The sequence below is a fragment of the Nicotiana tabacum genome, chromosome 18 (assembly GCF_000715075.1).
Source record: "Nicotiana tabacum cultivar K326 chromosome 18, ASM71507v2, whole genome shotgun sequence".
NCBI classification, from domain to species: Eukaryota; Viridiplantae; Streptophyta; class Magnoliopsida; order Solanales; family Solanaceae; genus Nicotiana; species Nicotiana tabacum.
In genome coordinates, this window is record NC_134097.1 from 143,863,800 (window position 1) to 143,877,958 (window position 14,159).

Here is a 14,159-nt window from a genome sequence, read left to right on the forward strand (position 1 = left end):
CAATAGACAGAATAAGGTTCATTAACTTTTTTTAGTCCAAGTTGTTAGGTTCTATTCTTTAATTAAAGCCATCAAAAATGACAGTTGTAAAAGCAAAGGCTAGGCAACATATACCTGGAGATTGTGATTATTGACTTTTCCTGATGGAGAAATATATTCATTTGTATGATCTTAAAATGTTAGTAAGAATTGATTTAATATGCGTAAACAAGACACATCACAACATAATATGTGTAGTATTCTTTAATATTGATAGCGAAATAAAATACAAATCCTCAAATTAAGGGATTGGATTATTACATATATATAGAGAGATTAATTCCCGCTTCTTAATTAATATAGATGATTATATATAATTTTTCTTTGAAAAATTTATATTTTAAGGTTATCTACGCATAATTCAAATAACCTAAATTATAATTTGACATGGTTTGAGTTCGCGCACTGCGCATTTTTTCAAAAGTAGGGTAATTTTCAGCTAAGATACCTTAAAATTCTATAATTGATGTGAATCTATAACTTTTGGAATTTGAAAGACATGAATCGATAGTGTTTCGCGATTTATTTTTATATGTTTAAGCTTTTGAAGGAGGTGTGAACGGTTGGCTTTGGTGGGTACGGTAGAGGTGATCAAGCCATGGCACGACTACAAATTTTCAGGGGATATGACCCTTGATAGGAAAGTTTGGAGGTCGAGCATTAGGGTTGTAGGCTAAGGAGTAGTTGAACTTTTTCTACTTCATACCGGGGGTGAGGCTGGTTTGATAGGGTTATTCTTAGACGGCTAGTGGTTATTATTATGTCTACACTATCTTTTTTATTTTTCATAGCTTTGATTACTGGTTATTGTTATTGCATGCCATCTATTTTATGGTTTTTATGATTTGTATTATTTCTATGGTTTCTGTTGACGATGCTGATATATTATTTCTTCTTGTTTTATTTTCGTTTTCCTGAGCCGAGGGTCTATCGAAAATAGCCTCTATTCCCCATCGGGGTAAGAGTAAGGTTTGCGTACACACTATTGGAATTTTACTGGGTTGTTATTGTTGTTAAGCTTTTGAAGAACAAAGTTATTTAACACCTATGCTGGTGGATAATAGCAATATACATAAAAAAATTTTTTAAAAAACTTGCGATGTGCAAGTAAATTTGAATACTACTCAGTATTTTTTTTTTTTTTTAAAAAAATGGTAATGGTTTACTCATGAATTTGACTTTTTGTAAGTATATTATAAAGAAGGCAAAATACATAGTTTACCCATAACCTTGGAGCGAAATTCTTGTTACGCGTCTCTTCTTTGCGGGAAATCTTTAACACACTCAACCTTTTAAAAATATATCTAAGACACACTATTTTTGACTAGATAGCACTTACGTGTTTACACACAAAAAAAGTACGTGAAGCCCGTAAAAAAATCCTATTGTTTGTCTCCCCTGCCCCCTCCCTCTGGTCTTCTTTCTCAGACCACCCTCCCACTCATCTTCTTTCCCAAATAGACTTTTTGAAAGAACATAAAATTTTATATCTTAAATTGAGCGAAATTCGTTCGTTTATTATTCAAATATTATGAAAACTATTTATTTGTGATAGATTTAAAAGCTTTAAGAATAATATTGAAGGTTTGGTGAAAAAATCTAGAATCCACCATTATTGGCGTATCGAAAAAAGCTTGAAAATTCAATTGGGTCTTGTTGATTATTGAGTTGTTGAACTCAATTTGTTGATCGATTGTTTTCGCCTAGTTTTTTAGATAGTGTGGTTGAGTGTTGTTGTTGTAGGAAACTTTCTCACAAAAAATCACGATGACAACAAAAATGGTACTTAAGATATAAAATGGGAAGATGAAGAAGATGGGTTTTAATGGTAATTTTTAATATATTTTTTTCCTTTTTAAAGTCGATGATACCTGTCACGACCCTATTAGGACGTGACTTTCACATTATTTGAAAAAATTGGTCAAGCACAAAAGTGGTGTGTTTTAGATACACTTTTAAAAGATTGAGTGTGTAAAAAATTATTCAGAAATGAAAGGTGTGTAACAAGAATTTCGCTGCAAGGTCGATGAGTAAACTATGTATTTTGCCTGTAAAGAATTCTTTGAGAGTGTATCATGAACATGGGACCACTCTTTGCAGTCATATACATTTACTAATCTTTTAATTGTAAAAATGGATACCATTATTTCTATAGTAACTACTTGCCTATAAGGCCATAACATCTTTTATAACCATAATAGCATTTTCATAAAGAAAATAAATTGTTTCCAATTCTTTTTCTAAAATTTGCCAATAATACGCACCACCAAATATTTGAGACTTTTGTTTAGTTTTTCCCAAGGGTTCAAAATAGAGTAACAAATAAAATGGAAAAGCTCAAATAAAAGAAATGACCATGAAAGAATTGAAAAACGTGTGATATTATGATCCAAATGGAGGACTCTTTTCCAAAGAAATGTTGGAATAAGTGTTTCAATAAATTTGAAATAATGTATTTGATAAATTAATGTATTTATAAGAGACTTATTTTTTAAAAGTGAATGAACATGATTTACTACATATGTTTTGGTTTTAGCAAATACATTTGATCTTCCAAATTCATGAATATATTCATGAACTTATTAAATAATAAACTTATCTTTCAAGAGTCTTTAGCCTATAAATAGGGCTGATTTTTTTTGGAAAATATAAGCAATTCAAAAATACTACTTTTCCCTTAAAATATTACAAGAGACATTGATCAAATGGTGAAATCATAGATTCAAGAATAGAAGAGCAACATTCTTGAATGCTACTTGTTGTGTGGCTTAGTTGAATCCCGGAGATAGAGTTGTTATTTATTATTCCGTTTGCTCGTGGAAGAGACTCCAGCTATCTTCAAGAAACGTTATCTCTACGTGCCTCTAAGCCAAGCAAGTTTATTTTCTAATATTGTTGTAATTCTTGTTATAAAAATTTGAAGATAATTGTCTCTATGGTTACTACAACAATTTCGAGTGGTGTTCCATCTTTGCCAAATCCAAATTTTGAAATATTTGATGGCAAAGACTTTCCTAGATGGCGTGGAAAGATGGAATTCTTTCTACGACATTTGAAGTTAACGTATGTTCTTGAACAACCTTGTCCCAATGCTCCTAATTCTGAGGTAGCAACTAATGAGGCTACTTCGATTAGAAAACAAATTCTTAAGTGGCAAGATGATGATTATTTATGCACGAATTATACTCTTGGAGCAATGACTAATAAATATTGTGATCAATATTATGCCAAGTGCAAATTTGCCAAAGAACTTTGGGATACACTTCAAACTATTTATTTGCCAGAAGAGGCGAGCTCAAAGAAGTTTCTTGTTTCAGATTATATGGAATTCAAGATGATTGATGACAAGTCAATCACTGATCAAGTGCAAGAATTCCAGTTTATAACTAATAAAATTGTTATATCTGGAATTAATCTTGATGAAAACTTTCATGTCGGTGCTATTATTTCAAAACTTTCTCTGTCATGGAAAGAGTACAGAAGTAAACTTTTACATAAGAAAATTTGACTCTTGAACAATTATTGTAACATTTGCAAATTGAACAAGAGACTAGAAATCGTGACACTAATATTTTTAAGGAACTTGTCATGAAAGCTCATGTGGTTGAAGATAAATCAACCAAAAGGGAACTAGATAACAATAAAATTACAAAGATAAAGAAAAGTAAAAATTTTAAGCGTACTAGTGCTAATTCTAAGTCAAGTGAGTGTTATCATTATCATAAAATTGGTCATTATGCTCGTGATTGTAAAATTCTTAAAGCTAAAACGAAGAAAGGAAAAGTCAACCACAATAAAATGATGAACTTCTAGCGATGGTCAAAGAAGCATTTGTAGCAGAAAATCAAGTCAAATGGTGGATAGACACCGGTGCAACTTGATAGTAGGCTAGAATTATGTAGTTTAGCTACCATTTACGCTCCAATTTGGCTATACTTTATTGTTATATGGATGTTAAATGACAACAAATGGCTCTAACTATGAACTTTGTGCTTTGCCGGAGCGAATCTTGGCTATGAGGACATTAAAGAGTGCTTTGGAGTTAATTTAGAGCAACGAAGTCCAATCGGAAGTGAGCGCTCACAGAAGAAGGAAAAATAGAAGGCAAAACTGAAATCCAGGAGCGCGGGCCATCCGCGGCCGCGCTCGTCAGGCAGAATGGAAGTCGATATGCGTGGCCCATCCGAGGCCGCGCTCGTTCCACCGAGGATTTTTATTTCAGGGGTAAATTCGTAACTTCAGAGGCGACTTTTCTTGACCTATAAGAAGCCCAGCTCGCCCTAAAAGAAGATATCGAGGTTTTTGAAAGGTTTTTGAAGGCAAGAATATGCAAGAAGCAAGGCGGAAGATTCGGCATAGAGTTTTTACCTTTCTTCCTCTTGTTTTTATCATTGATGATGAATTCTATTGTTATGATTGTGAAAACTATTATGCATAGATAAACTCTTAATCTGGGGTTTTGATGGAACCTCTTGGAGAATGAATTTCTTTTTATGTTAATATAGATTTCTCATAGTATTTTTTCTGTTTGTTCAACTATATTGTGATTGTTGTTGATTGAAGGGCCCTCAATCGACTATACCTATTTAGTATATATTACTCGGGAGAGAGTGCATAGTTAGGTAGTTGTTGAACAACACCACTCCTAACGTATATGAGGGATCAATATGAAGGGTTTAAAGGTGGGATTAGGGATAACGAAATCTTGGGTGCGATCTAAGTGAGTTGTAACTAAGGCCAGCTAGCGGAATTTGGGAGAATATGTCTAGTATATTATTTTATTTACTCGGGAGAGAGTTACAACAGTCAGAGTACTCATGATCGATAGAGAAAACTTAGACAAATTTATAGCAAACATAGCGGAAAGGATTCCGACAAGAGGGAAAATCAGAACCTTAGATCATTCTCATTCTTGCTTACAAACTGTTTGTAGTTAGTTATTTATTACTGCATTTGCATTACGTAATATTTAGTTAGTAAACATCCAATTTATTACTTAATATCTCCGAAGATTGAATACGTAAATTTCTGTGAGTCCAATAGCTATGATTGATAGGTTTTAATTCCCTGTGGGATTCGACTCCGGACTTGTGAACCGGAATATATTTATAGCGACCTCTTTGTACTTTTTATAAGGCATAGTTGGGCATGATAAAATTTTGGCACAGTTGCCGGGAAATTAACGGTGTTATTTATTACAGTTAAAAAGAAGTGTAAAAATTCTTACTGTAGTCAATTTTCTTCAATTTGAACTGATCATTGAAATTCTAACGTTTGTAGTTGTGGTTGTTACAGGTGCATGTCTATAAACTTCTCAAGAACTAGTGAATTGTTTGAATCATTATCAGATCGGAGAAGGTGTTCAAGGCATTGAACCCTGCAAACAGGAAAGACAAACAACAACAGAACTCAACCGAAAAAATTGAACCAGACATGGAAGACGATAATCTAAACAACAAAGACAACGTGAATGACCCAAACAATAGAAACAAAGTGAATGACCCAAATGATCAGGGTGTGGTACCTTTTGTGCCAGAAGAAGCACTATATGATTGGGAGCAACCCACCGCTGACAACTTAGCAATTGCCATTGTAGTCCCTCATATACAAGCAGATTTATTCCAGATCACAAATAACATGCTACATTTATTGCAGAACAAGGGACTATTCTCTAGGTCATACGTTGAAGATCCTCAGCAGCATTTGAAGAATTTTCTGTCAATCTGTGCCACACAGAGGCAACACAACGTGACATCGGAAGCAATACATCTGTTATTGTTTCCATTCTCAATGACAGGAGCAGCTCAGACTTGGCTTAATTCACTCCCCATAAACTCCATCACTACTTGGAAGGAATTAGTCAAGCAATTTGTGAACAAATTTCACCCACATAACAAGACTGCTCAGCAAGTTGATGAGATATTGATCTTTAGACAGAAACCAACAGAGACGTTACAAGAAACGTGGGAGAGATTCAAGGGTCTACTAGGTACGTGCCCACATCATGGTATTCCGGAGCAGATGTTGGGGCAGAGATTTTATATGGGTTTGGCAGATAGTTTGAAAGCCAATGTTGATGCTTCAGCAGGTGGAGCATTTTTGAGCCAAACGTTCAGAGAAAGCAAGATCCTACTTGACAAGATGGCACAAAACTCAGGATGGACAACAAGAAACGCTCCAATCACTCCTGTGGTTCACTCAGTGGTGTTACACCTGACTAACTCCATAACTGAAATATGGCCACTCTACTGACACAAATGAGCATCCTCACCAAAAAGATTGATGAATCAGGCCAGAAACAGCAGGTACACATAGTTGATGCAACTAATGGGGGTTTATGTACATCATGCATTAATCAACTATATTTCTGCCATGGAGTGCTGAAGGTGATAACCAACAATATCAAGAGAACATGAATTATGTAGCCAACTACGAGGGACCGAGACCAGGTGGTCAGAATTGGGGTTAGCAGAATCAATAATATAGACCAGCTCAGCAGCAATATAACAAAAACAACAACAATAACCATGGGGCTATGTGACCACATGGTCAAATTGTGCCTTACCAAAGGCAACAAGGTTACAACCAGCAAAATCAGCAACAGGCTTATCAACAACCTTCACAACAACATATTGTGAGATATGAAGATATGTTTGCTAAACTTGAGGGAATGATGCAACAAGTGATTGGGTACACTGGAAAACTAACTGACAGAGTAGACTCACATGAATCAGGGATAAAGAATATTGAGATCTAATTAGGACAGATTTCCATGGCCCTAAATAATCGTCCTCATGGGACGTTACTGTTGCGCCCCCTTTTTCTTGCGAAATCGGGTTTATGACATTTGGGAGGACAACTCATTCTCTTTTGGGAATTGGGTTTGAATTTGAAGAGTCACCACTTAATGATTAGGGTGCATTAGGACACCAAGAGAGTTTGATTTGAGTAACCATAGATAGGGTAAGGGCTTGAAATTATCCCAAGGGGAAGGTGTTAGGCATCCCTCAGGATCCACTAGTGTGGTTACCGGCCAGACTATTATTGTGAACTTAGGTGCAATAACACGTAAACAAATAAATCTTCAAATAATAGGGGATTTTCACATAAGGGCTTACAAACAAATAAAGTTGGAGAGAACTAAAAGAAAGCTGATTTTTCTTTAAAAAAAATTTGAAATTCTTTAAAAGAGATAACAAATAAAGGAAAGAGGGTCCTAGGTTTATTACTAATATGGATCACCCCACACAATGTCCGGTAATCACTCCTCAATGAGGGGTTATGCATGGCATTATCGCGTGGACATCATATCCATATCTACCCTTCCCACCCCATTAAGGTATTAAAGCGCAGAATGGTCTCGTTTACTCATTGCATGCTATTACCCGCCCTAATCCTGTCAGTCCCGGAGGCATTTAGGACTACTAATCCTAAATGGAAGGGATATCGGCTTATTTGTAGTTTCAAAGGCAAAATTCTAAGGCGACATGCAAGAACATGTATAACAAATTGGGGGAAAGCACATAACAGGCAAAAGGGCTCAGATATACCTCCTTTAGTCAAAGAAGCACGTAATTTAGCATGTCTTACACGTACTGTTTAGGGTCTGATTAAATGCTGAATATGAAAGAACTTAGAGGTTGAGGTAGACTGATTATTACATATTTCAGATAAGAAGCTCGAATCAGTTGCATGCTGGTTGTAGTTAATAGAACAGATTCAGTTTATAACTTTTATCCTAAGGCTTGCATAAGTGTTGGACAAAGATCCTATAGGTATGGTATCTATTGAATTCAGGAAAGCTATGAAATAATAAGGTCTAAAATAATAAACTGAGTACATGCTGGTAAAAAGGGGAAATCAGATTATGAAAAGAAAGCACACTTTAACGAAAGTTATAGGCTCTGAAACTGATGATACTCGTTATTACTGATTTTAGTTCTGTACGTGAATGAAATGATTCAGATTAGATTAATATCTCCTATAGACATGCTTTCTACGTGTAATTGATTTTAAGCCTTGTATGGTAAAAATGCAAAAGCATGATATCTAGGTGCTGAATTTGGTTTAAGACATAGTATCTAAATGCAATTGAACACTTAAGTCTTATGAGCATGATTTCTAGATGGCAAATGAATACACATGATTTAAAAGGTCCTATAAGCATATTTTCTATATGCATATGTAGAATTCAGATTCCCAGATACTTATAGACACAATTTCTAGATGATAATAAATATACAGGATTTAGAAGGACCTATAGGCATGATTTCTAGACCAGAGTAGCAGACCTATGATCATGATTTCTATATGAAAATGGGCATTCAGAATTCCCTATAGACGTGCTTTCTATATGCATTTGAATGTGCAGAATTTGAAAACCTATAGACATGGTATCTATATGTGTTTGAATGTGCAGAATTCGAAACCTATAGACATGGTATCTATGTGAGAATGGAGAATTTAGAATTCCTATAGACATGGTATCTACCCTTTTTGCTCCCCCATCATGTATCCACGAACCCCTTGAGATGTTTGTAGGCATTTTGATCTGCAATGCCCGTGAAGTTCCCACGCTGCTCAAGTAAGGTCAACATCACATTAGTTATCTGAAAGTTGCCCGCTCGTATTCTGGGTGGGACAATAGCACTTGCATACCCTGGTTCAGAAGTACTCTGGGCCACTCTTAGAAGTGGTGGAGGAGGGTCAGGAATATTGTCATTTGGATTAGCATTGGCGTTGCGGCCTCTACGTTGTCCTTGAGGTACAAGAGGAACCTCATCGTGTTCAACATCATCTACCTCCTACCCCGCAATCACTTTTCCAAGAGGGTCATTTGCGTTGTTCAATGCCATTTTAGTACCTGAGTAGTGACACAAACAAGTAAGTAACAAAGAAGAAAAGAAGAACAATACACAAAACTAACTAAATAGATAGCCAAAACCGTTAGCTCCCCGGCAACGACGCCAAAAAGTGATCGCAGCCAACTCCGCACCACTAATAAGTAGCGAGAGAGGGTCGCAATAGCTTTTACCCGATTTTGGGTTGGGATCGATATCCACAGAGAGCTAGAATTGGAATTGAGTGTCTATTTAGCCTAGGATTGCGTAGTGTTCCAAATTGCACTTCTCATAATTTTTGGGGTTTTCTTTTATAATTCTATTTTTAACAAACTACAAATTGTAAGTTAAGCTAAAAGTTAAATGCTACGGGTTGTTCAAATATTCTAAAAGCACTAGGGTAGTGGCATCCACCTAGGTGGTCAATTGACGAGTATTTGAAACTAAGGCTCTATTGACATGATTGGAGAGTATGATATAACCATTGCACTACTTTACCCACTCTACACCTCTCGGTGGATCAAGTGATTTTGCCCAATTGACTTTATCAAGACCAATGGGCATGCAAATTTGCTCAAACAACTTAGGGTTCAAGTCGGGAATTACTCTCTAGGTTTAACCCTTTAATTAGGACTATCAATTCTCTTGAGTCCATCCCAATTCCTTGTTGGATCACTTTCGGAGACTTAGGCTCTCTTTCTCAAGAAGAGCCCAAGTCAACTTAGTACAAACTAGTATTTGCAACCACTGATTCAGTAATTAAACCATGAAATTGACCCAAATAACAAACACCCATAGTCAATCTAACCCGAAATTGCAACACCCATCAATTGACCACACTAGGGTTGAGCCACAACCCTAGCTAATGGGTTTAGCTACTCATACTTGAAGAGAAAAACAGAGAAATAGATGAAGATAAACACATACTCCATCCGTTCCAATTTATGTGAACCTGTTTGACTGGGCACGAAGTTTAAGAAAAAAATGAAGACTTTTGGAATTTGTGGTGCTATACAAGTCCAAATGGGCCCTAGAGTATTTGTGTGGTTATAAAAGCTTCTCATTAAGGGTAGAGTTATAAGTTTAAGCTAAATTGTTACCAAATTTAGAAAGGGTTCATTCTTTTTGGAACAGACCAAAAAGGAAATAGGTTCACATAAATTAGAACAAAGGGAGTATTAATTAATTGCTAAGTTAAATACAAAGATGCAATGATGAAAACTAGGTAAAAATGCCCAAAATGGCTAAGAAGAGTCGTCTCACGAGCGCAGCTGCTGTATTACAATATCTGATACCCTAAAAATGGAAAAAGGATCTATTTATACTAAGCTGGAAAATCTAGACAAAAATGCCCCTGTGGGGTTAGTGCGGACTGCACAAAATGGTGTGCGGCCGCACTAGGCTCTTGAACTTGAAAACTTGAATCTCTGAACTCAGGCTCCGTGGACCGCACAGAATGGACTGCAACCGTGGAGGCTTCTAGTGCGGTCCGCACAAACTGGACCGCGGACCGCATAGGCTTGAAAGCTCCAACTCACCCTCTCTAAACCTTGGCTCTGCGGACCGCACAGAATGGTAGTGCGGCCACATAGCCTTTAGTGAGGACCGCACAAAACCTTCTGCAGCCGCACTGCCTTAATGCCTAAAATACCAGCTCTCTGAATCTCCCTAGTGTAGACCGCACAAAGTGTAGTGCGGCCGCACTCGGCCTGTTTTTCTTGAGTATGTCTTGTCTTTGGTACTTGTGCAAGTTTCACTCCTTTTGAGTTGATCTTTGACATCTTGTCACTTTGTTGATCAAACCTACAATTAAGCACAACTTATGAGCCTTTTGGGACTATTTTGTATGAATTTACAATCAAAGCGTCAGCAAGAAGGAGTATAAAATGCGTCAAAATCCCTAGTTATCAGTAGAGAGGTCTCACTTTTGCTTTCTGGATGGGTACTTAGGGTATAATCAGATTTCTATTGCCTCGGAGGATAGAGAGAAAACATCGTTCACCTGCTCTTATGGAATCTATGCTTTCCGACGAATGTTGTTTGGCCTATGCAATGCACCCGCCACATTCCAAAAGTGCATGATGGCCATCGTCAAAGATATGGTAGAGGAGATAATGGAGGTTTTCATGGATGACTTCTCAGTGGTGGGGAACTCATTCGATGATTGCCTTGTGAACTTGAGAAGAGTTTTGAAAAGGTGTATCGAGACTAATCTGGTACTCAACTAGGAAAAATGCCATTTCATGGTACAAGAAGGTATAGTCTTGGGGCACCTAGTGTCAAGTAAAGGTATTGAGGTGGATCATGCAAAGGTTGATGTGATAGAAAAGCTCCCACCACCCACTTCCATCAAAGCAATCAGAAGTTTCCTTGGGCACGCCGGTTTCTATAGGAGATTTATAAAAGACTTTTCCAAAATTGCTAACCCCTTGTGTAAATTACTTGAAAAAGATCACCCTTTAGTGTTTTCTGATGACTGCAGGGTAGATTTTGAGGAACTAAAGAAGAGACTGGTAACAACACCTATCATAGTTGTGCCCGACTGGGAGCAACCATTTGAGCTGATATGTGATGCAAGTGACTATGCTGTGGGAGCGGTTCTTGGGCGGTGAAAAGATAAAATCATGCATCCAATATACTACGCAAGTAGAACGCTGAGTGGAGCCCAGCTAAATTACACTGTGACCTAGAGGGAATGCTGACAGTGGTGTTTGCATTTGACAAATTCAGGTCATACCTGATAGGCTCGAAGGTAATTGTTTACATTGACCATACTGCTCTCAGGTACTTAATCGAGAAGAAGGAGTCAAAACTGTGCCTGCTTCGATGGGTGCTACTGTTACAAGAATTTGATTCAAAAATTCGTGACCGAAAGGGAACAAAGAACCAAGTAGCTGACCATTTATCTAGGCTGGAAGGAGCTGAAAAGAAGGTTGAGGTAGAAGAAATTCTGGAAACTTTTCCAGATGAACAACTACTAGCCACGAGTCTCGAGGAAGCGCCATGGTATGCAGACATTGCAAACTACCTGGCGAGTGGTATTGTTCCTTATGACCTTTCTTCTGTTCAAAAGAAAAGTTCTTTCGTGATTGTCGCATGTATTATTGGGATGAGCCTTATCTGTTCAGGATTTGTGTTGATAACATGATCCGGATATGTATCCCCGAGATAGACCAGTCTTCTATTTTGTAAGCATGTCACGCGTCACCATATGTTTGGCACTTCGGGGGAGCAAGGACTATGCGAAAGTCTTGGAGTCGGGCTTCTACTGGCCAACACTGTTCAAAGATTCACATTTATGGATAAAGAGGTATGATGAATGCCAACAGACTGGGAATATTTCCCGCCGACATGAGATGCCTATGATCCCAATTCAGGAGATAGAAGTGTTTGATGTATGAGGGATCAACTTCATGGGGCCGTTCGTTAACTCACATGGCAACAAGTACATACTCGTCACTGTGGACTACATGTCCAAATGGGTGGAAGCTGCAGCACTCCCTACAAATGATGCAAGGGGGTAATTGGTTTTTTGAGAAAGAACGTATTCACCCGATTTGGCACTCCAAGGGCAATAATCAGTGACGGAGGCACTGACTTTTGTAATCGAGTTTTCGCAAAGTTGTTGGAGAAGTATGATGTACGCCACAAGGTGGCCAACCCATATCATCCACAAACAAGCGGGCAATGGAAGTCTCGAATAGAGAAATAAAGAGTGTGCTGACTAAGACTGTGAATGCTACTAGAACAGATTGGTCAAGGAAGTTAGATGATGCACTTTGGGCTTATCGAACTGCTTTCAAAACTCTAATTGGCATGTCGCCATATAAGTTGGTGTTTAGGAAGGCGTGTAATTTACCGGTAGAATTAGAGCATATAGCTTGGTGGGCATTGAAACAATCGAATCTTGATATTGAAGTTGCGGGAACAAGTAGAGTAACGAAGTTGCACGAGCTTGATGAGTTCAGATACCATGCTTTTGAGAGCACAAGATTATACAAGGAGAGAATAAAGATGATACATGATAAAAATATTGTTGAGCGGAATTTTAAACCTGGAGATATGGTATTTCTATACAACTCACGACTGAGGTTATTTTCGGGCAAATTGAAATCACGATGTCAGGGCCTTTTCGTGTGGTTGAAATTAACCCCACAGGTGTCATAGAGATTGCTGCGAGTAATGACTCTCGCACGTTCAGAGTCAGTGGTCATAAATTAAAACATGATGTGGGCATGGAGGAAGCAAAGGCAGTGTCAGTGACCCATTTGATCGAGCCTCCAATGTTGAGCGTACCTTAAATACTCTTATATGCATCGTGCCATAATGTTAAATCAGGCGCTTCATGGGAGGCAACCCATTGATCTGTTGTATTCGTCGTGCCACGACATTAACTAAGGCGCTTGTTGGGAGGCAACCCAATGCGTAGTGATTTTTAGTGTAGTTAGAATTTGTTATTTTTATTTTGTAGGTACTAACAAGTGTAGGTGAGTTTGGGAGAGTGATAAGTCCACCAGGTGCTGAAGGGATCAACCCAGAGATAGGTGAAAAGTGGCGAGAGAGGAAAATTTCTGGAGTCAGGTCTGCGGCTGCGCTCAAACTGTGCTCAGACCGCACATATGGCATCTCACACTGCCTCACGCACATTGCCACAACCGTGGTTGCACTTAGACCACACTCGAACCGTGCAGATTGCATATCACACTGCCTTTCATGCGCGACTGCGCTTGGACCGCAGACCGACCGTGCACAGAGCGCCGTCTGCAAGTTTAGTTAGCGTATTTTTATTATTTACTTTTTTTCTGTTATTTCTAATATTGTAATCACTAATATTCCCCCCTAACCGGATATCTCTTACCCCATCTCTCTTAACTCCTATTTCCGATCCCCCACCCCAAACCCCCCTTTATAAATCAAATCACCTACCCCTTTCTCTCTTCCCAAAGAACCCCAACCCTTCTCCCCCCACATCATAGATTACCCCCCTCACTCTACCCTATTCTCTCTTCTAACTGTTTTCCCTCCCATACAATACTTGCAACTCCACCAGGTAAGGGCACTTATTTACATTCATGTTGGGTTATTTGAGTTCTTATTTCTGTAGTAGTTTTCTTCTTCTTTTGTAGTAAATTTCGTTAGTATTGTGCTCTAGTTACCCTAGTGGGTTTGTTGAGATTGTAGTAGATGTGTCTCTTGACATGTGTGGTTGACATTGGGTTATTTGTGGTTGAGTTTGGGCTTATCAATTTCTTATGTGGGAATTCCGGTAAATTGTGCACA

General features: G+C 37.9%; 1 non-coding gene across 1 annotated transcript; it reads right to left on the minus strand.

The window, feature by feature from the left end:
- Positions 1-5,938: 5,938 nt before the first annotated feature.
- On the minus strand, positions 5,939-6,050 carry LOC142173125 (small nucleolar RNA R71). The gene has a single exon (XR_012702555.1). It is a non-coding gene; the product is annotated as a small nucleolar RNA R71 (small nucleolar RNA).
- Positions 6,051-14,159: the final 8,109 nt, after the last annotated feature.